This window comes from Neoarius graeffei, chromosome 1 (assembly GCF_027579695.1).
Source record: "Neoarius graeffei isolate fNeoGra1 chromosome 1, fNeoGra1.pri, whole genome shotgun sequence".
NCBI lineage: Eukaryota > Metazoa > Chordata > Actinopteri > Siluriformes > Ariidae > Neoarius > Neoarius graeffei.
Genome location: NC_083569.1, coordinates 114,357,282 through 114,381,025, shown reverse-complemented (window position 1 = coordinate 114,381,025; position 23,744 = coordinate 114,357,282). Strand labels below are relative to the sequence as shown.

Below are 23,744 nucleotides of genomic sequence, written 5' to 3'. Positions count from 1 at the left end.
TTCTGCGCCGACAAATAGTGGAGCAATATCAGAAAGGAGTTCGACAGTGTAAAATTGCAAAGAGTTTGAACATATCATCATCTACAGTGCATAATATCATCAAAAGATTCAGAGAATCTGGAAGAATCTCTGTGCGTAAGGGTCAAGGCCAGAAAACCATACTTGGTGCCTGTGATCTTCGGGCACTTAGGCTACGTTTACATTAGACCGTATCTGTCTCGTTTTCTTCGCGGATGCACTGTCCGTTTACATTAAACCACCTGGAAAAGCTGGGAAACGGGAATCCGCCAGCGTCCACGTATTCAATCTAGATCGTATCTGGTCCGGTGCTGTGTAAACATTGAGATACGCGAATACGCTGTGCTGAGCTCTAGCTGGCGTCCTCATTGGACAACGTCACTGTGACATCCACCTTCCTGATTCGCTGGCGTTGGTCATGTGACGCGACTGCTGAAAAACGGCGCGGACTTCCGCCTTGTATCACCTTTCATTAAAGAGTATAAAAGTATGAAAATACTGCAAATACTGATGCAAATACTGCCCTTTGTGTAGTTATGATTGTCTTTAGGCTTGCCATCCTTCCACTTGCAAGTAGTAAGTGATATGCACTGGGATCACACACACAGCGGCTCAGTCCCGAATCGTGGCTTGTGCACTTCACTCGCGCGCTGTGTGAGCTGCGCAGGGCCGGAGTGCGCACCCTCCAGAGGGCACTCGCTGTTCAGGGCGGAGTGATTTGGAGCGCAGGATGCCTGCGGAGCCGAGCGTATCCGTGTATTGGTGTTGCTGTGTGCACGGCTAACGGTTTTAGTGTAAACGTGAATCGTTTTAAGAACGTTAATCTGATGATCCGCTGATTCGACGTAATGTAAACGTAGCCTTAGACGGCACTGCATCACATACAGGCATGCTTCTGTATTGGAAATCACAAAATGTGCTCAGGAATATTTCCAGAGAACATTATCTGTGAACACAATTCACCGTGCTATCCGCTGTTGCCAGCTAAAACTCTATAGTTCAAAGAAGAAGCCGTATCTAAACATGATCCAGAAGTGCAGACGTCTTCTCTGGGCCAAGGCTCATTTAAAATGGACTGTGGCAAAGTGGAAAACTGTTCTGTGGTCAGACGAATCAAAATTTGAAGTTCTTTATGGAAATCAGGGACGCCGTGTCATTTGGACTAAAGAGGAGAAGGATGACCCAAGTTGTCATCAGCGCTCAGTTCAGAAGCCTGCGTCTCTGATGGTATGGGGTTGCATTAGTGCGTGTGGCATGGGCAGCTTACACATCTGGAAAGACACCGTCAATGCTGAAAGGTATATCCAGGTTCTAGAGCAACATATGCTCCCATCCAGACGACGTCTCTTTCAGGGAAGACCTTGCATTTTCCAACATGACAATACCAAACCACATACTGCATCAATTACAGCATCATGGCTGCGTAGAAGAAGGGTCCGGGTACTGAACTGGCCAGCCTGCAGTCCAGATCTTTCACCCATAGAAAACATTTGGCGCATCATAAAACGGAAGATACGACAAAAAAGACCTAAGACAGTTGAGCAACTAGAATCCTGCATTAGACAAGAATGGGTTAACATTCCTATCCCTAAACTTGAGCAACTTGTCTCCTCAGTCCCCAGACGTTTGCAGACTGTTGTAAAGAGAAAAGGGGATGTCTCACAGTGGTAAACATGGCCTTGTCCCAACTTTTTTGAGATGTGTTGTTGTCATGAAATTTAAAAAATCACCTAATTTTTCTCTTTAAATGATACATTTTCTCAGTTTAAACATTTGATATGTCATCTATGTTCTATTCTGAATAAAATATGGAATTTTGAAACTTCCACATCATTGCATTCCATTTTTATTTACAATTCGTACTTTGTCCCAACTTTTTTGGAATCGGGGTTGTAGAAGATTGACGACAATCTGCCTAAGTGGAGAAATCGTATAGATCATGTAGATCCTTAGTTTATCAGAGTGATGTTTACTTACCTACTTACCTACTGTTGTTGTCCTCACTTTTATTTTTTTATTCCAATAGAGCACTTTATCAGTGTGTTGACATTTACAGCCCTAAAATGCATGTTATTTCCCCATTGGATGGATCGTGATTAAAAATCGAAATCAAGATTTCATGTTAAAAAATCGTGATATGACATTTTTGCCATATTGCCCACCCCTAGGCTGAGGCCAATGTAACTCCCACTCATACAACAGAATATGTTCAGGCACATTTAAGCTGTCATGAATGTTGGACATTTGCTTTTTGGGTATTAAGTGTGTGCATGTACAGTAGCCTTTTTTAATTTAAAAAAAAAAAAAAAGAACATTCAGTTCAGCCCGCAGGATTTTAACAAGATCACAGGGCTGGTGTGAATTGCTTGAGGTGTTCACACATTCCAGAGTGTGAGGTGTGTGCGTATTTGCTCTGAACATGTTTTGTTTATTTACTTGTGTTTGTTTCGAATAGGGCATGGATGAACTGGAAGTGGAAGAAGCCATTGAGGGCATCACAATTGGCATTTGTGTGCGAAAAGAAGACCGGGCATCCCAATCTGACGTTGCAGTTGTGATTGAAGGAAACAAGGCAGTGGAAGGGCTGGAAAGTGTGGCTTTGGCTGTAGCCCTGCTGTTTGGCCTAATGTATGCCATCAATTTGAGCTACCCAGCTATACACCTTCGAGGTTATCCAGAAGATTTTCATGGAATTGGACCCTGGAAGACTGTCTAAGAAAGCCCAGGCTCTGAAGAGCAGGCTCCAGCACCATTAACAATAGAACCTTGGAAGTGTTGGCATCAGTACCAGCTGGATTAGAGAACTCTCAGGTTTTCAGTGCCTCAGATTGTATTACTGTGACTTTTTGGGTCTCTCCCCGTTGGGTGTCCCAGTCCCATGTTGTGTTCCACAGTCTATGTTTTATGTTGCTCACAAAGCACTGGGTATGATGGTGGCTTGAGTAAGTTTGCAACTATGCTGCCTCTTGCCAAATTCAATCTTTTTTGGTTAATGTTTAGTAACTAATAAACTAATATAGAATTGGATAATTGGTAAGTATTTGAGAAAAAAGATTATATTATATATATAAAGAGAGAAAATATGCCTTTTTTTAAAATTGTGTTACTGAATACAGTTTTACATTTTGTGAAATACAATACATTTTCTTACAGAACTCTGGCTGCCATTTTGTTATCTTTTGTGTTTGCACATGCTTCAACATCTAATTGGAATCTACAACACATTTGTTTAGAACGAGTATGAGAACATTTGAATGTCACTGAAATGTATGTAATTCAAGTCATTCCATAACCTTCAATTTACTCCATTTTAATGTGTACATCGGTCCCACACAATCCAATTCAGTAAAGTTAAAGTGGTTTCATCACCTTTGATTAAGGTGAATGTAGCTTTCCCTAGGTGTGGGTGGAGCACAGAGGACGGCAGGACAGAGATCAGGTTCAACAAACAGTTTTATTGTTTCACTTTTCAGGGAACACAATAGGTTTAACGCAGACACACACACATCAGGTGTCTGGTTCGGGAGAGATCTCCTCTGCTCTCGCTCTCCCTCCCTAAATAGGGCGCGGTCCCTGGGAAGACACACAAACACAGGTTAATTGCTCTCAGGTGAAGTGAATCTGCCACTTACCTTCCCCGACTCCGCCCTCCTGTCACAGACCGGTGCTTGACCACGCCCCCGCTGCCACAGTGAAATAAACACTTTCAGACTATTTATAAAAATCACATAGTTCCAACACGTTTTATTGTTACTGGAACATCAATGCATTGTGTAAGGTTGAAGTGATTTTATCACCTAGGATTAAGGTGAAGTAAACATTTTCGGACTACTTATAAAAAACACGTTGTTCCAACACATTTTAAATGTACTGGAACTCAAATGCATTGTGTAAGGTTGAAGTGATTTCTTCACGTCTGATTTAGGTGATAAAATCACTTCAAACTTGCACAATAAAATCATGGGGATGAAATCACTTTAAGCTTATACAATTTGATTGTGTGGGACCGATGTACGCATTAAAATAGAGTAAATCCAATGACTTTTTTTTTTTCAGTGTAATACCTAACACACATTTAAGTATCCGTCGTAAAGACGTGAAACTCATCGAGTGACGAGTGTGTTCATTGATAAGCTAACACAATCTAAAAGTAGACATACCATCACACTGCCCTGGCGCTGTGTACAGTTTCCCTTCTATGGTTTGTGCACTCGCTATTTGCCATTACTTTCTCCAACCGCTGTTTGAGATTACAGGGAACGGCCTGGATTTAAGAGACAAATACATGTTCCTCTTATTTTGAACACTTAGCCCATGTTTACATTAGACCGTATCAGCGGATCATCAGATTAACGTTTTTAAAAGCGATTCGTCTGCACACAGCAACACCAATACACGGAAACGCTCGGCTCCGCAGGCATCCTGCGCTCCAAATCACTCCGCCCTGAACAGCGAGTGCCCTCTGGAGGGTGCGCACTCCGGCCCTGCGCAGCTCACACAGCGCGCGAGTGAAGTGCACGAGCCACGATTCGGGACTGAGCCGCTGTGTGTGTGATCCCAGCGCAGATCACTTACCACTCGCAAGTGGAAGGATGGCAAGCCTGAAGACAATCGTTTTGTTTTTTTGTTTTTTTTGTTACATAGTCAAGAGAGGTGTCGGATCACTGGATCCAGTGTAAATAGCTGCCGGAGCCAACGCCCGAGGTTCCGGAGCGCGCTCCGGCTTGCTCCCCCTCAAATTAAGCGCTGTTTGTAGGACACTGCCTCTGATCTGTCCTACAGTCTACCAACAGCAAAGGAACACAACGCTAGCTAATGTCGTTAGCTAATAGCTACTACAGAAGAACAAAGAGGTTACAATGGGTTATTTTAGCCTATTTGGTTACACACTCGCCGCCACAGAATGTTAACAGCAATGTAATGCCTTTTCTGGCTAATTTTATTCGTCTTACCTCCAACAAAGTGGTCACTACACAAGCACTGGTACGCCGAGGGCTGCCAATCTTTCCTGTTTATGGCCGCTATCCATCTTCTCCGTCGGGATCCGATAAAATGATAACCCTTGCCTTGTTTGTTGATGGTTACTACATCCAGGTGCACAACAATATAGTGGCATGATGGAAGTCTTGCTGAAAATAAACACTTTCTTTGCTGCCGTTCCTCAATGCTGGCTGTGGTAAACTACTGGTAGTACACGTCCAAAATGGCGGCCGCGTTTGTCGTGACGTCACGTGAAAAGGGTCCATAGAGGCCCATTTCCAACAACTCTCACTCCAGTGTTCTAATGGTACAATGTGTTTGCTCATTGCCTCAGAAGGCTAATGGATGATTAGAAAACCCTTGTACAATCATGTTAGCACAGCTGAAAACAGTTTAGCTCTTTAGAGAAGCTATAAAACTGACCTTCCTTTGAGCAGATTGAGTTTCTGGAGCATCACATTTGTGGGGTCGATTAAATGCTCAAAATGGCCAGAAAAATGTCTTGACCATATTTTCTATTCATTTTACAACTTATGGTGGGAAATAAAAGTGTGACTTTTCATGGAAAACACAAAATTGTCTGGGTGACCCCAAACTTTTGAACGGTGGTGTGTATACATGTTATTTCACCTCCCTCACTGCCATCACCAGGAACTACCTGCAGGCCAGGACAATGATAACATTTTAACATAGCCTATGGAAATCCAAAATTTACACATTATCATCACGCACAGAAATTGCAAAACTGCAAAACTAGTTTTAAAACCGCTAAGTTCCAACTGTTAAACATAGCGAGAGGCTGGGCTACGTGTGTGTGTGTGTGTGAAGTGTAAACTAGTGCATCCTGACTTTCTAACTATGCCTGTGTGTTGCGTGAGCGGCAGTCAGTCAACAACTCTTCGCAAAGTTTCCTTATGAAACAATATGCTCGCTGAAATTATGGCAGGGACCGCCAGATTAAACATTAAAACTGCCTTCTGAGCACTGTATCTACAGGCTACCACCGAAAGAAGGAGGCTACCAGAAAGGCTTCTCTACTCCGTACGATTTTACTTTCACTACGACATTACTTTGAACAGACTATCAAAAAATTGCAAGGTGATATGATAAAGTAAGGCACAGTTTACTTACAGTCGGGATTTTTTTTTTTTGAAAAAATGATGCAATCGTTTTCTGCCTTTTGGCACCCTTCTTCATGCCGTGTTGGGGTCCTGAACTAGGAGGCGCTGTCCCCGATATGCCTGTCAAACTTGTGGGTAACCATAGCAACCAAGCTCGAGCTCACAACCTGTGCAGTCTGCGCAGTTGCAGCTACGTCTGTACTGCTGTGCACCTCAATAAACCGAATGGTAATTAGTCTTTTGATTTTTACATGAGGTTTGCCTTATGCAAAGAAAGACAGCATAGATGTTTTTTCCTCCCTATAAGTGGGGGGGACCAAACGAGGTGAATTTAAATCTGGGTGGGACGAATCCCCCCCGTCCCCCCCTCTATCTGCGCCCGTGGATCAGACTCCAGCTCAGAATGATACATGGACTGTGGAACACATTTTGAATTGCTCAGGCCCAACAGTTCCCCAACCAATAAAATTAATTATTTTTTTCATGGTCTGGTTTCCATCAAATCATGCACTCTGATTGGCTCGCGAGCGGTCCAGAATCCTCTGATATGGACCGTGGTTATAGACCTTTGGAGACTCGCTCGTTCACAACAACAAACATAGCAGCAATTTTTGGCAACATTTATTTTTGCATTTCTCAGTATAATCACATTAATTTTACAGCATGGATTGCGATAACAACAGTGTTCACAGCGAAAGCGAGTTTTACTACCCTGATGAAGACGAAATAAAAGAAAACATTTCAGGAGAAAGCTGAAAACCTGTAATTATTGCTAACGCCGAGCAAAAACATGGCTGTCTCCTGAATGACTCAATTTTGCATAAATAGAGGACTACATAGGCGGCAAAAAGTTTTTGTTTTTTTTTTCCTGCCATGGAAGTGCACTTGTATACCCAGGAGGAAGCCATTTGCATTACAGCCATGAATGAGGATTCAAAATGCTAGCTCGCCTTGGCTTTGTTTTCTCTTTCAGGCACTCTCATTTTCTGTGAGAATTTGGGAAAGAAAAAAATAAATATATTATTTACCGGGCGGCACGGTGGTGTAGTGGTTAGCGCTGTCGCCTCACAGCAAGAAGGTCCAGGTTCGAGCCCCGTGGCCGGCGAGGGCCTTTCTGTGTGGAGTTTGCATGTTCTCCCCGTGTCCGCGTGGGTTTCCTCCGGGTGCTCCGGTTTCCCCCACAGTCCAAAGACATGCAGGTTAGGTTAACTGGTGACTCTAAATTGGCCGTAGGTGTGAATGTGAGTGTGAATGGTTGTCTGTGTCTATGTGTCAGCCCTGTGATGACCTGGCGACTTGTCCAGGGTGTACCCCGCCTTTCGCCCGTAGTCAGCTGGGATAGGCTCCAGCTTGCCTGCGACCCTGTAGAACAGGATAAAGCGGCTACAGATAATGAGATGAGATGAGATATTATTTACCAGCTTAAGGTCGGTCTGTATGGTGAAATACCGTGACCTCGGCCTTGAAAATACTGACCTCGGCCCAGAGGGATTCGGTCAGTATTTTCAAGACCTCGGTCACGGTATTTCACGATATGGACCTACCAGCTGGTAAATTATATATATATATATATATATATATATATATATATATATATATGGGTCCGTCTCAAAAACTGGTCTCTCATTTGGGACCTTATAATCAAAAAATAAATTTTCTAATTTTACTATTTTTTTTTTGCATTTACCTAACACTCAATGTTTCTTTTGTCATGTTGAATAAGAACAAAGATATCATATGCTTTATCTGGCCTCCACTGTGGAAATTTTTTTTTATTACAATTCAAATGCTTTTGTAAAATTGATTTCCATACAAAATAACTACATCATGAAGAATTAAAGCCCCTCCTTCACACATGAGTGAAAATATTGAATACATTTTCTCTTTTTGATTGCTTGGGTTAAAAATGCCAAGTTATGATGACAGAATTGATTATTCACTTAAATATGAATAATATGATACATTTTGGGTATTTGAGATGGCGAAATAGGACAATAGGACACAATGGAAAAATCAAGAACACACCGGAAAGATGAGAATAATGGCGGTGGTAAAAGAACAGTGACTGTACTGGCTGAAGGTCGCGCGGGTCTCTGGTGCGGCGTGCGAGCAACGGGACATCACTACCACACTGGATGGAGTGCGAGGCAGGGGTGGGGCAAAATGACTGGCCGAAGATTCTAGCAAAAGTTCGATCTAAATTGACCGTGGTTGCAAAATATTGGCCAAAAATACGCAAACAATACGAAATATGAAAGGAAGAAGAAAAAGAAACATTCTATTGCCTTATACTGAAAGACTAAAGCAAAATAAAACTGTCAAAACTCACCTTTTCAGTGATAACGTCCGAACAGATCACTCACGTAACAGAAAGACCGCAAATGGAAGCACGATCAATTTCTAACTGTTGGAGTGGAAAATTCCATTCTACACATGCAAATTGTTAATGTGTGTCCTTCCCCGCACACAAATAACACGCTAAGGTAAAAAATAGACCACAACTCATTTCATAGCTCAGAAATTCGTACAAGACCAGCTACCATTGTAACATATTCTCGAAGAAACATATTCTATACCTAACATTCAGCTTTCATTTTAAAAAACAAAATCGCAGATTTATAACTAAATTTTTATATGGCGTAGTGAAATTAAGTTACTACTTTCGGTGAGGTAGTGACCTTGACCCTGAGGCTTTCCTATCACAAATTGTATTTTAAGTTGTAACTTTATACAACTAAAGATTGGTGTGCTCACAGAATAACCATAACCATAATAAAACATCATGCAAAATGTTTGATCACCGTTGTAACTCCATTTTCTGCATATGCAATACGATCGTGTGTTTTGATCTAAACGGTAGACTTTTCAGTGGACTACAACCTTTTTAAGGGAATGCGATGTAGTCAACCATTTATCATGTCCAAGATCAAGCCGCCATTTTTCCATGAATTTGCAGAATTTTTGCCAAATTCTGAATAGAGTATTCACATCAAAGATTTAGTTTTATCTGTATTATTTCTTTCATCATTTTATTTCAAATTAAAACCAACATCACCATTCAAAACTGTACAGTTTATTGATTGAGTATATTTAATGGGGGTACCCCCACAGTACCCAGTTTCTGAGACAGACCCATATATAGATACAGTATAAGTGAACTTTGATTGGCTTATAGAGCAGTCACATGAATTCAAATGTATGTTTGTTTCTTGATTTCTTTGTTTCAAATCACATTTTCCTTCGCAACTGATTCAAAGACACATTGCCCATTAGAGGAAAGGACAGTGAGAAGGGAGAGCAGTCGCTATAAAAAATATTCATTCCCCTAAGTCGAGCCCTACTGTTTCCATGGTCCATGATATGAAAAGTCATCTACCACACTATCTATTCAGTAAAAGAACTAACACACACTTATTTCACTGCTTAGATGTTTGTTTGAGAACCAAAACTGTTGTGAAAAGTCCTAAATAAGCAGTAAACTGTTTCTGAGAACATTTAGCTGTGAGAGCACAGGCGCACACAAATATCAGAACAAACACCAAACCGATACGACTGCCTGGGCACTTCACAAAGATATTTTCAGCAATGTTCAAATAAAATAACGCGAACCAGTCACTTTAGCCAGAGATGTTCCTCTCAGAAAATCTCTGCCTTAACATCAGAAACAAGTTAAAAGTAGCCCAACTTTAGCAGGTTTGGAAATTGTAATTTGTTTCATCAAAGCTGATGGTCTTGCTTAAATTCTGTTTCAATCAGTGTGATTTACTGAATCATGCACACAACAATTCAGTGATAACAAGGAGCCTGTGAACTACTGGAATGCTGTGGGTCCTTATAATTGTCACCACCATTCACTTCACCAGCAGCAGCCCAGGATACAGGTCAAGATCTTCAGTTAATGTTCACATCAAACATCATAATGAGAAAAACTGTGATCTCAGTCACTTTGACTGTGATATGGTTGCAGGCAGTGTCTAGACTTTACACAGAAATGGGGGGAGGGAGGACCCACACACCCCAATAGGTGGAAATGTCTTGTTGATGAGAGAGGTTAGAGAAGAATGGCCTGACAGTAAAGTTACAGGAATTCTACATTCGACTGACCTCAGAAAAGTTAAATTAGAGATCGGAATGACATCATTTTAACCTCCACTGATTCAAAGTACAAAGGGGGAAAACATGGGTGGCTCCATCTTCATCTTTTGTTAGCCTTCCTTCTCAATACAACAAACTGTATGATCAGTGTTATAGACTTCACTAAAGCAAATCCTTTTTATATACAGCATAACTCACTGAAAAGTAAAGGTGATGATACATGGGGCAACTTTTCAGGCAATGTCGCTGGGCAACTGTACTTCAACACTTTCCCACTGAGATTGGGCAACATAATTTCTATCTGAACAATTTTGATCATTTCGGGCAACTTTTTAAGATCATCCAATCAGAGTGCTAGCAGCGAATCACACGACCACCTGAGAGCTTCTGAAATTTTCAACAAAGATGGCAGCGTCTCAACGGCAGTGGAGCAAAGAAAAAGAGAGACAAGAGCTAAGTGTAAACTGCGGTTACCTAACAACCGCTCCATAGAAACTGAATGGGATTTAGCTAACTAGCGGTGGTTTTTGCGAGCATACTTAGCTGAAAGTTATCGCTAGCTATGTAGGAATAATGTTAGCTCTCTTGCATCAAGGTAAAAGTGTTGGGCAGCTCATTTTTAAAAAAAAAATTTGCGATAGAGATTGTCTAACTTATTGTTTGATCTAATTCACATACAGAGCACGAATGCTTCTAGAATCTGAGGGTGAAACTTTGGGATCTAAAAAAGAAAGAAAGCCATTCAGGAGCTCTGTCACCCCTTTTTCTCCTCAGCAGCATCTCCTGGTCCCGGTCCTTTTTTTTTTTTTGCCGACATGAGAATTAAATGATATTGTTTTTGCCGTTATGTTTTTGTGATGTATGTGTCAGTTATTCGTTATAGTATGTGATTGAGACTAGTAGCATTTTTAAAGAGATTTAAGAAATGTTTGCTTTTAACAGAATATTTTGACTTATAAATGTAAAAATAATGACAAATTATCTTTTGACCAGAGTGTCTATTCACTTTTATTCCAGAAGTCATACGGACTTGAGCGCTGAAGCCGAGACAAAAGCGACAGCTGCAAATGTTTCAGTGTCCATCTTTGCGTGTCTGTCTCACTGGCAACATATTTGCTCTTATCTGATTGGTTGTTACCAATTGTCTGTTGCCCTAATTAGTTGCCCAGTGTCTCACCTGGTTGCCCGTTGCTGGGAACACTGCCCAGTAACATTGCCCAAAAAGTTGCCCCATGTATCATCACCTGAAGAGATGCTCCTTTGTGTAAGTCTGATTGCCATGTTGAACTTGGAGGAACTCGTAGTTGAGAGTTCACAAGTAGGAATTTCGAGTTGAAGGGGCGTTTTATGACCTGTAGTCAAATGCAGCAGGTCTGAAATAGCCACTGTGAACAGAAATATATCTCACAACACACACACACACAAAAAAAAAACACTGTGAAATCTTTTGGCAGATGGGCCACAACAGCAGAAGATCAGTCCTGTTAGCCAAGAAAAGGAATCTGACCCGAGAGTGGGCACAGGCCCACCCGAACTGGGTGTTTGGAAATTGGACACCTGGTCTAATACACCTTGATTTTTACTGCATGATGCAGGTGGTAGGTTCAGAATTTGGCCTCAACAACATGAATCCATGCAACATGCAAATATTTTCAGTTTGGACAACCTTTGGCTTTAAAACAAAACAATAAGTGTCAGTGGGGTTACAATTAAAAAGTTATAAGTCAGTTATTGCTTTAGCACAACTGTCTTCACACCTCCCCCCCCCCCCTTCTTCACTGCTGAACTGACATCACTGAATTAAAAAAAAGAAGAAGAAGCGAAACCACAACTGCCAACTTGTGTCTGTTCTCTGAAATGGTCACTGCTTTGTGTGTGTGTGTGTGTGTGTGTGTGTGTGTGTGTGTGTGTGTGTGTGTGTGTGTGTGTGAACAAGGCTAATAAGACGTTTATTTCTGCATAACTGCTTTTGTTGTTGTTGTTTTACACAAATAAGTAAAGAATGATTATTATTCAAACACACACACACACACACACACACACACACACACACACACACACACAAGAACTTGTTGTAGTAAGGTATTTCCCTGCTCAGGAACACAAATGGAAATTTGGTATTGAGTTATAAGGCATTTTCTCAGTAAGTCCAGTTAATGCAAACATGGTTTTGTTAAAGCTTCTCTGTTCACAGTAAAGTCCACGAGTTACAAAGTTAAAAGTTAGTTCTTGCTTTCACATGTCCACTTTCACAACTTCCTCCTTCTTCACAACTGAATTTGCACCATGATATTAAAATAGAAAATAAACCACATCCTTGAACTGGCCTCTGCTCTCAGGCCTCTCACACGGTCACTGCCCTGTGTGTGTACAGGACTAATGAGAAATGTTTGTTTCTGCTCTTATTTTCTATTATTTTAAACAGAAAGGTAAATAATGATTCGTGATTATTGGGAAAAAAAAGTTCTGTGCATTAGTGTGGTATTAGTGTGTATTATAGTGAACTTCCTGTGGTAAGATGTTTCCCTGCACAGACCATTATAGTAAAAAAGAAAAAAAAAAGGAAACTAGGCATTTAGTTCTACAGCATTTTCTCAGGAAGTCTAGTTAATGCTAACATGGTTTTGTTAAAACCTTTCTGTGCACAAGAAAGACCACCAGAGTCTCACCATAGCAGCTAAAGACATTTCAGTTCATCACAACCATGACTTCCACTGATGAAAGTACAAACACCATCCAGTCATTTTCTTTTAGGAGATCAAATGATCATGAGAGGTTGTCACTGAGCAGCAGATGACAGCAGGACACAGAAGATCAGGAACAGATTCCAACAATACAGACTCGTTTACACTCATTAGATTATTTAAACCCTGTGTTTTAAACTTGCTCTACTTGTAGTCTTACCTGTTGATCTATCATCGTTGATCTGAGAGTCGTTACACATCAAACCAAACCCTTCTCATAAGAGATATGGATACACTGATCCACCTGAGCAGTCATGCTGAAGTACACACAATGTCCTAATGACACAATAAACTCATCACTCAGGACATTCACACTGCAGAATAACAACTTTATACCCCACCACTCACTCTAATGAAGACACAAAGAGAACATTTACTCACAGAGCATCACAGGGAGTGGACTGAGCTCCATCCTGTAACTCTAATGACTGACTGACTGACAGAGCAGCGGTGTGTGTTAAAGTCTTACCACTTCTTGTGACAGAGAGAGGGAGGGTCTATGTATGTCAGTTTTATATTTCAGTTGACACAGACATGGTCGCTCCTGTCTCTTTATTTTTGACATTAAGCCTGTTTTATGACTCACACTGTAAAATCTATAATGTTTCACTTTACTGGAATTAAAATAATTTGTGCTCAAGAATAACACACTGAATAGCAGTGCTGTAAATAGGCAAAATATTAAGTGGTCATCATATTCACACTGTCCACTTTATTAGGAACACCTATGCACCTGCTCATTCATGCAGTTATCCAATCAGCCAATCATGTGGCAGCAACACAATGCATTAACTCATGCAATAACTTGTACTTCAGAATGTCCTTCGATTTTCACACACAACAGTGTGTATAGATTACACAAAGAAAAAGACAAAAAGAAACACCTTGTTGTGAGAGAGGTCAGAGGAGAATGACCAGACTGGATCACACTGACAGGAAGGCTACAGTAACTCAGTATGTGGTGGCCAGCGATTGAAAAGTGAAAATAAATTGCCTTTGACTCCCTCTAGTAGTAACTGTAGTATAATTTTAAACCTGACCTCCTTCAGACTGGAATGGGTTTAACCAGAGGCCAGTAAATGGGATTTCTGCCTGTTTTGGGGTGCCTGGGTTCAGTATTGAATATATTTGTCATGTCACACTCCACAGTAGTGGTTCTGAGTGGACACTCCGAGCTTTAAGAATCTACAGTGTATCAGAAGATTTTTTAAAAATTTTATTTATTTTTTTAGTAAATGGTGATTGTCAAATTTCAGCTTTTTGGGATGCCCAACGTACTTGTCCATCTGAATCTCAAATTTGATGGAGTTATCTTCAACTCCTAAAATTGAATGAATGAATGAATGAATGAATGAATGAATTTATTTTTATTTCGAACATGTATAAAAAAATGTATGTAACTATTTATACATACAAAAGAAAGACAATGAGAAAGTGACAAAAAATAACGAAATAAAATAACATAAAGAGCTAAGACATTACAATACACCGCACATTGTTCGAAAAAGGAGTGGGAAGATTCTGTGTAAGTTTCTCCAAACACAGGCAAAAACATCTCCAAATGGCACCAAATCTCTTCACCTGAAGGCAGGACCATGAAGGAGAAAGGTGAGTTTCCTCAGAAATTTCCTGAAAAGGAAATCCCTGTAAATATTTTATAAAAGCTGAACCTATCAGGCAATATGCTGTACAAAAGATCTAAATAGAGCAATACAGTTTTAACTTATAGCATCATTTGCTTGCTTGCTTATTTATTGTTGATTGATTGATTGTAATGAATGCCATGTTGGGTAATGTCATTATCTTCCTTCCTAGCCTGGCAAGCCAGACTAAATGTGAATATTTAGTCTGGCCTCGATCTGTAGACATTTCCGACAGGTGTGGGAGGAACAACCTGCTGTCTTTCAAACTGTCTCTGTGCGTATTGAGCTAGCGTACTGCGCTAGCTCAGTAAACTAGTAAATCCAGTAAAGGAAAAACTTGAGACTGAAAGGTTTTAACAGTCATCCAAATGACTGAACGTAAACATTGCTACAGTAACATACCAGCTACTGTTGTTGACGTTAGCTAGCTTGCCGTCCAAAATGGTGGACACCGGGGCGCCACGTGACCCTGTGACGTCAGGTGAAATACCTCAATAGGCCAACTCTCTGACCAATCAGCGCAACAGTGACTGTGACGTAGTCAGAGCGACAGAAAGCAGTGGGGGAAACCTTGAAATAAATAATTTTTCAAAATGCGTATTAATTAATAAACAGGTTCTAGATATTAAGAAGTTTGGAGATAATGACCACAAGTTTGGAGTCTGTACCACATAACTCTTATTTTTTTTCAAGTGTTTTTCAAGGGTTTGCTTAAACTGTTTTTGAGAGTTTTTATTTTTATTTAGTGGTGTTTGGTGAAAGAATTTCCATTAAATTTAAAATAACGGGAAAATAAGAAACAATCAAAAAGTAATGTTTCAAAGCTGTTTATTAATTCTTCGTACTGCGCAAACTAGCCCATCCTTTTGGCTACGAGCGGAGCCAGCTGGTAGATCAGACTTTTGCCTTAGACGGTTGGCAAAACAGCAAAAACCTCCTTCTTGAAAAGGAATGAGCGGAGAGCCTCTTTCTGCTCATGTTTCAACGAAAACTCCAAGTCTAATTCTTCTAAAACTGATTCCAAAGCGGAGTCAAATGCACGCTGTTCACTAGCGGTAGCCATCTTTCCTGTTGTGCTTTCTCCAGCGTCGCGCAGCTTTGTCGTCACTCCTGCAAAAGTCCGCCCAAAGAATCCAAACAAAAACCTTGCGTTGTGATTGGCGGGCACGATTTGATGCCCGGTGTGTTTTGTTTATATGGTACGAGGCTAGACCCACTCGCTAGGCAAAAATATTTTTGGCCGCTAGGCGGGTGGGTCTAGTTTACTAGGCTACTTCCTTCCAGCACTGGGTTGTAAAATGTAGGGGAGCTGCTTTAACAACAATGCATTGTGGGTAATGTAGTCCTGGAGAAATAAGGGGAAAAGGTGCTGCAAAGCAGACATTTGTTTTCAGCTGCATTTGTTTATTGGCAATAAAGCCACTCAAAACAAAGTATTAGCTTTGGCTACCTGCACACAGATGCTCCGATGTATCTCTTGACCACAGTCGGGGGAAGAACATGGGAAAGGTATCAACTGTGGTGTTAATGGTTCAATATTAGCTTGTGTTAGTGACTTTAGCAGTGTTGCTAATGCAGTGAGCCATGAGGATATAATAGTCACTGATTATCCCATTCAAGTTTAAGTTTTTTTTAAAAAAAATGACGTCTAACTTCATAACAAAAGGCCTTTCCCATGATAGAGTCAAAAATGCAGTGTGCTATGTTGATGATATTTAAGAGTTTTGTTAAACATCATTTAACACAACTAAAATGACCTTGTGTGATGAGAGATGAAAAATAATATATTCTTTCTATTAAATGCTAATGCTCATTTTATTTCCATTATTATTTCCAGGTTGGTACAATAATTTTTCACACGTGTCGTCATCTCCAGTAATAAACAGTAGTTTTCCTGATGTCACATTTGTAACCCTGTTGAAATTTGTTCATGAGAATATAAATGAATAAGTTCATAGTTGAATAAATAGAATTTAAGGTTAAAATGTTAAGATTCATTGACCAGCAATGAAGTAAGGATGTTGCGCAATGAGAGAAATGCATACTGTATTGGGTAATGTTAATGTTTCACTGAATACAGCATTTAATATGTTAAATATTTGTTGTGCAATAATATATGTGAAAATGCTTTAAATATGCCTGTCAGAATTGGAAGAAGGAGTTAAACAAATGTTTTGTGGGTTTTTTTTTTTACGAAGCGGGTTTTTTCAGTTATTTATTTGAGGTGAACTTTATTTTTTCTCCAAAAAACTCCTTATTTTATAGTGAAAGCGTTTTGTTTGAGTTTTATATTGTGGTTTGTTTTCGTCAGAATTGTGAATTAACGTGTGTTGGAAGCGGCGCGTGCGTGTGTGCTGGGTGTATTTCTCTCCTGAGGAATTTTCGGTTGTCATGACAACAGTTTGCCTGAAGTAGCTGTGAGCTCATGAGCCAATCACATTCGAGGTCAGAGGAGCCGGAAGTGAGTGGAGAAAAGTGAGAGAAACGGATGTGGAAGAGCAAGACGGGGAGCGGAAAGAGAGTGACGACCGAACAAGCCGTGAGAAGCGTGTTGTCTGATATGGAGTGAAACATGAAGTTTTAAGCGATTTCTACACCATTTATGGTGGAAGTGTTCAGCCAGGACTCTGAGAGAAACTTTAATGGTGGTAGTTCTGTCAGTTTGAGTGAAATGCTCATCACAAGAAGACAGAAAGAAGTTTAAGTTAGCTGCTGACTTAGTGGCGAGTATTTTTGCCCGGACTTTGCTAACAAGCAGCGAGCAGCGACCTCGACTGGTAAAGCCGGTGTGGAGCGAGTCTGGATCTGCCGTTTTCTGATCCCAATGAAGCACCACAAAACCAGAAGCAGCAGCTGTACAAACGCGAAGTCATTCGTTGTTGTTGCTGCTTCTTCTTCTCCGTGGTGTTGTTGCTTCGATGTTCGCACCAAGGTTGATGCAAACGCAGCGACGTAACTGATGTATACAGTGACATAATGACGTGGCTCCCCTTAGCACCCCGAGCTATGGAAAAGCAAACTGGTTCTCAGCTGGCTCGCAAGTTGAACGAGTTGTGAACCAGCACCAGCACTGGCCCGAACCAGCCCTGGAACTGATTTGGTGGAAAAGGGGCATCAGTAAGGAGCTTAATATATGGCACATTGTAATTATCATAGTTTATGGGTTGGGGGCGCAACTGCGGACACAAAGACCCCGACGGAGCCGGCTAGCACTGCCAAATGGTGGACTTTGCCAAGATGGTCAACTGCGTGAGTCTTCTCTTCAGCACTGTGAATATTCTCTTCATCCACGCGTTTCTTCTCGCCATCTCTCCTCCTGCTCCTGCTGCCTTGGAACCTGCGTGTATAAGGCTACATTCCAGTTGAGTAAAGGTACCATGTGTGTGTTTTTGCCTGCACGGTGAAGCAGCCATTTTGTTTAAGGTTACACCGCACACGAGCTGCATTCAGGCTGCACCTTTTGAACTGGGGATTCGAAATTAGGCTGCTTTATTGCCGGTGTGTAGTGGTTAGCACTGTCGCCTCACAGCAAGAAGGTCCGGGTTCAAGCCCCGTGGCCGGTGAGGGCCTTTCTGTGCGGAGTTTGCATGTTCTCCCCGTGTCCGCGTGGGTTTCCTCCGGGTGCTCCTGTTTCCCCCACAGTCCAAAGACATGCAGGTTAGGTTAACTGGTGACTCTAAATTGACCGTAGGTGTGAATGTGAGTGTGAATGGTTGTCTGTGTCTATGTGTCAGCCCTGTGATGACCTGGTGACTTGTCCAGGGTGTACTCCGCCTTTTGCCCGTAGTCAGCTGGGATAGGCTCCAGCTTGCCTGCGACCCTGTAGAACAGGATAAAGCAGCTAGAGATAATGAGATGAGGTTAGCCACCTCTCACATTAGTCAGTACATGCTAGAGAGGCACTACATTTCCTTTTCTTCATCTGTCAAAACTTTCTCTTCCTGGTTTTGACTTCATCTTTCTCTCCTTGGTTCACTTGTTCTGACATCTTTTTGAAGTTTGTATTAAAGTGTATTATATACTAATCCATCAGTATCTAAATCAATACTCTAACACTAGCATACATTTGTACACTAAAGTACTGATTTAAACAAAACTAATAGCATAGCTACTGTGACAGTAGCATTAAGCTTTACCTCACTCAAATATTACAAAAAATTGGCAGTATACATGTCAGATTACATGTTCCATAGGGTATGGCTCTGCTGATATTTGCAGTACTCACTGGTAAAGGTATCTTTAGTATTAACAACTAGGGATGCACACCGGTGTCGACCAAACATTCATATCGGTCAAATTATTATTTTAAAGGTCTCATTGCATCGTTTTTTCATTAACTGTGTGGTGGTCTCTAGTATGAATGAATGCCCTGTGAGCTGGTTTTGGTGAAAAATATGCTGTGGTTCCCCTGTTTCAGGCTGTTCTAGTTTGGTGGAGGAGTGGGTGGTGGGAGAATGACAGGATTTCAGCTCTTACTCATTAATATTCATGACATGTAAACGTGTTACCTCTGATTGGCTAACAGCAATCAGTAAATGTGTTACCTCTGATTGGCTAACAGCACTGTGACGCTACCTCCAGTGGGTCAGAACAAGCGGATGTGGGTGTCTTTGTAAAAACTGTTTTGATTGGCTATTATGGTCTCGACATCAATGTTTTGACCAATAACAATGTAGATAACACAAATTTTACATCACATTCAACGAGATTTAAATGAGACTAAAGATGGCAACTTACAAATAATGTGTAAACATCGTTGGACTTAATAAAGTTTGAACAGCATGAAGGAACATACCCCAACCCCCCGAAATTAATAAAAAATAAATTCTCGACGGATTTGGCATAATATAAAAAGGTCGTTTTTTTTACTCAGAAAAAGCGGAAATCTGCTGAAAAGCAGAAAACTCTCATCCCTGCCTAGCTTGTGACCGTGTCATGCATGCTAACATGGAGCATATGAACATGCTATTTTGTAACAAAAACCTTCGAACAGAAAGTTCATGTATTACTTACAGCTTGTGAGCTGGTGGTCGATCGTCTTGACGGTACAGATCCAGGTATTAAAAACAACCTCGAAGCAAAACCACTACTGAAGGCACCGAAGTTTGAAAAGTCACTGTGGTTGAAATGATCAGAACACAGTACATTGCATTGTACTTTGCTGGTGGTGTTCCAAAGATAAATTCCAACCATTTCTTCTTCAGCTCTTCTATCTTGGGCAAGAAATGCAACGTTGATGTGTTACTGCCACAAATAACACAGGCACGAACTTGTTCAGCCATGTTTTCAACTTGCTGTTAGGTCCTTTTCATTAGCTACTGACGAGATGGGCTCTGCTATCTCTCCTCGCGCTTAAATCCGAACTTTCTTCCCATGGGCGGTCGCAAGCCAAGGTGGGCGAGGCCATGAATACTAATTTTCGAAGTGACGTAAGTTTGTAAGGTTTTTACAGATTCTCTTGTTTTTCTGGCTATTTTCTTTCATAACCTAATACAGGGAATGGGAGTAGAATTACATTTTCACATGCAGCATGCATATGCAAATCGGAGTGAACTATGGTATTTCAAAAAGAGCCAGTATTAAACATTTTTGGTGGAAGAACACCTTTAAATACCGGTATTGATCAAGCATTTCACAATTGATGTATCCCTAATAACACATTTTCCACAGTAAAATGTTAACACTGAGATTTGACATTTTTCAAACATTTACATTCTCAAGATTATAACAATAATAGACAACATAGCAATTTAATATCTCCATCACATTTTGTACTATTAACTGTAACTATATCAGTAATGTAGGTATCATGCCGCCATCTTGTGTCTAAGAACTACAACTCCCAGCCAACTTCCGCGTTGACTACGTCACGCCTGGGCGGGATCACGTACATCACATTCCTCAGGAATTCAACAAAGGGCTTGGAAACCCAGCCATCTTTGCTCTTTCGCGTCGGACTCCAAGCGAGACTGACCAGAAGAAGAGTACTCACCATCAGACATCTAAACTGCACGTTTTCTTCTCTATCTAACCCTGATCAAGTTAGATTTCGGAAACACGCGATCATCAACTCAAGCGAGTTATTAAACTGGTTTGCAAGTATTATTTTTCTTTTAAAGCATACGCAACTGCAAGCAAAAGCAGTTTCTTTCTTTTAAATCCGTGCACGGTACTGAACAAAGACTGTTCGTCTCATCAACTACGAAGATCTCCAGAGAAAACTTCTCTCTTCCTCACCGAAGCGCAAACTTCCTCTCCTAAGAACCACTTCTCCAGTAAGACTGTGCTTCCTACAAAAGGCGAGACTTTTTGCAGTAAGAAAGGCATTGGGCAAACAGAAGTTTAAGTCTTAGGAATTAGTTATTCACTTAATGTGAAGTTATATGAAGTTAAATGAAGTGTACACTGAATTTTGGTTCTCTATCATTTGTTTGTTGATTTAAAATTGGTTAATCCATAAGTTTGTGCATGTCTCTCTCTCTCTCTTATTCCTTACTAAAATCCTCAATTTCATTCTTAACATACATTTTGACCTTATTAAGATTTCAGTGAGTTTGATAATGTTATGAGTGTGGAATTCCTTTGTTACTTAGAAAACACGTGCTCACTAAATCATGAGGATTCACACACATACCAAGATTGCAGATAACAAACACACTTTAGCTAGGCCATAGGGCCTTCCCCCACGCACACACACATACCAAGATTGCAGATAACAAACACACTTTAGCTAGGCCATAGGGCCTCCCCCCCCCACACACACACACCCACACACACATATACACACACCTCACTGTATGTATTCCAACTGATTATCCATTTTTGATCTTTGTATAATAAATTAATTTATTATCAAAGCTGTGTGTATTCATCTGCTGTTTCGATACTTTGAAGTGGCCCAATCGCAAAGAATTCAAGGAAACGTGTAGATAATTTGTAATATGGTAAGTGATCAATAATAATTTGGAAGATACCATTTTAGCTGTCTGGTAATTTACCAGGATTAATGGTATGATTCACTAAATGATTCACTGATTCACTAAATGATTCACTGATTCACTAAATGATTCACTGATTCGATTCACTGACTCGATTCATTGAATGATTCACTTCAAACGATTCAAATGAGACTGATTCTATGGTATGATTCAATTCAAATGAGTCAAATTAAACGATTCAATAGGATTGATTCATTTTAATTATTAACCTTCAAATTTAATGAGACTGATTTCATGTAATTATTAAAGATTGATCACTTATCCAATCCTAAATACACAAAATCATTAATTACACCTACAGTAGCATTAATATTACTGCTTCAAACCACCTCAGAAATCAGTAACTTTGGCTCTGGGCCCTGCTTCCACTGAACTCAGTTACATGCAGGTCGTACAGACACAATTAGCAAAATATTACTAGTTTACTGAAATAGATGGAGAGGGAAAAACAGGACTTTCCAAACTCCAGGTCACCTCGACACACGCCAGTGATCTGCTGTTTTGACTAGTCAGCTTGGAAATACTTTTTTGTTTTTTAACCTTTTTATTTTACTTTTAACTTTCTCATCACTGTTGGGTCAGATGAGAAAACAGTAAAACTATATTGCTGATCATCTCTCTCATTGTTCGACACAGAAAACAGGAACATTATATTAATACATCAATAACATTTTTAACCCTTTATTGTCACTGGGTTACATGAGCTCCATATTTCACTGTAGGAATAATAAACAGAAAAAAACAGACACAATGTTGTTTTGAAACAAATTTCCTTGTATTTTACTTCAGCATATATTATTCAATGATAAACTAAGTGAATTCTCACTAAAAGTATTCCTGAAGTGCTTTAACGCATCTGTATTCAGCACTATGAGCAGCCTGAAATGAAACTGTAGCTCATTATAATGGCCAATCACTATAGAGCCTCACACTTCAGTGTTTCCCACACATTGACGAGACTATGGCACCCCGCCATAGTCTAATTTGGGCCACCATAGTCTCAGTCTGCGCCTGCACGCATTCACACGCACGCACGGTGACACTGATGCACCCGGCCTGACATTGCACGCGTTGCCTATCTGAGACAGCGCGAGGAGACAACTCTAAGCTACATCCTGTCTGCATCTACATGTTAAGGTAAGTTTATACAACTTTATGTAGCCTTTGACACGATTGAGAAGGTGACATTTAGGCTACGCTATTGTGCTTTATAGGCGTATGGAGAGCGCATTGATGGATGACGTTAAGTGTATTGTTTCAGTAAAATTACTTTGTCCATTTCATACTGGCAAACCTACCTTTTCTGTAAGGCAACAGGCGGCTATTTTGAGGCAATATTAGTTAGCCCTACGTTGTTATCTAATTCATCAAATTAACTATCATCCTACCAGGATCAGGTCGTTTCCAAATTCACCAGCGAAGTGCTTCCCGCTTGACATTGTTTGTGCGCAGTCTATCCAAGTGATGGAGACATGAAGTAACAGCAGTGATGAACTAATCTAGGTCTGCATGTACATGTTAAAAGGGAAAAGTAGTCTATTCTAACAGAGAGCGAACTTCGATGCTACTTTTGAGAATTAGTGCTAGTAGCCTTAACGCGATTTGTTACTGGTGAGACGGAAGACGTTAAATTATTTTTAGCCTTTCCTCATAGGCTACCTTCTAAAGGTGAAGCTATTAGGCCACATAATTAAGGGAATGTAATGTTAGTTACCTATTTAATTAAATTAACTTCTTGACTCGAATTTGATCATTTTTGATTGTGATGTGAATCTCAATTGATTGTTTTTGATTCACCAGTGATGTGAATTTCAATTTACATTTATCCATTGTTTTAATGCTCAAATCCCACCTAAGTTCAATCTCGCTTTCACTTAATTAAATATTTAAGAGTGAGCTCTACAATCACATGACTCATTGTAGTAACAAGTTGTTTGCCATTTTAGGTCAAAACAGACCTTCAGAACAGACTGCAAGGAGAGCACCTGGCCGCCTGCTTGAGGATTTCCATTAACGGGCCACAACCAGAAGATATAAATTATGAAAGGGCACTCGAACTCTTTTTCTCAAAGCCAAGAAAAATCAAATGCACAAGTGCAGGGTGTGGTCTTTGTAAATAGGGCAGGCATTTGTCAGGGTCACTTT

General features: G+C 40.5%; 1 protein-coding gene and 1 long non-coding RNA gene across 2 annotated transcripts in view; both read right to left on the bottom strand.

Moving 5' to 3' along the window:
• LOC132882162 (sialoadhesin-like) overlaps nt 1-23,744 on the bottom strand; it is a 216,871-nt gene that overhangs the window by 115,029 nt on the left and 78,098 nt on the right. The gene's annotated exons all lie outside the window — the stretch shown is intronic.
• On the bottom strand, nt 3,454-4,405 carry LOC132882410 (uncharacterized). Its single transcript, XR_009654210.1, has 2 exons — nt 4,179-4,405; nt 3,454-3,701 (listed from the first exon to the last, which is right to left on the bottom strand). It is a non-coding gene; the product is annotated as an uncharacterized LOC132882410 (long non-coding RNA).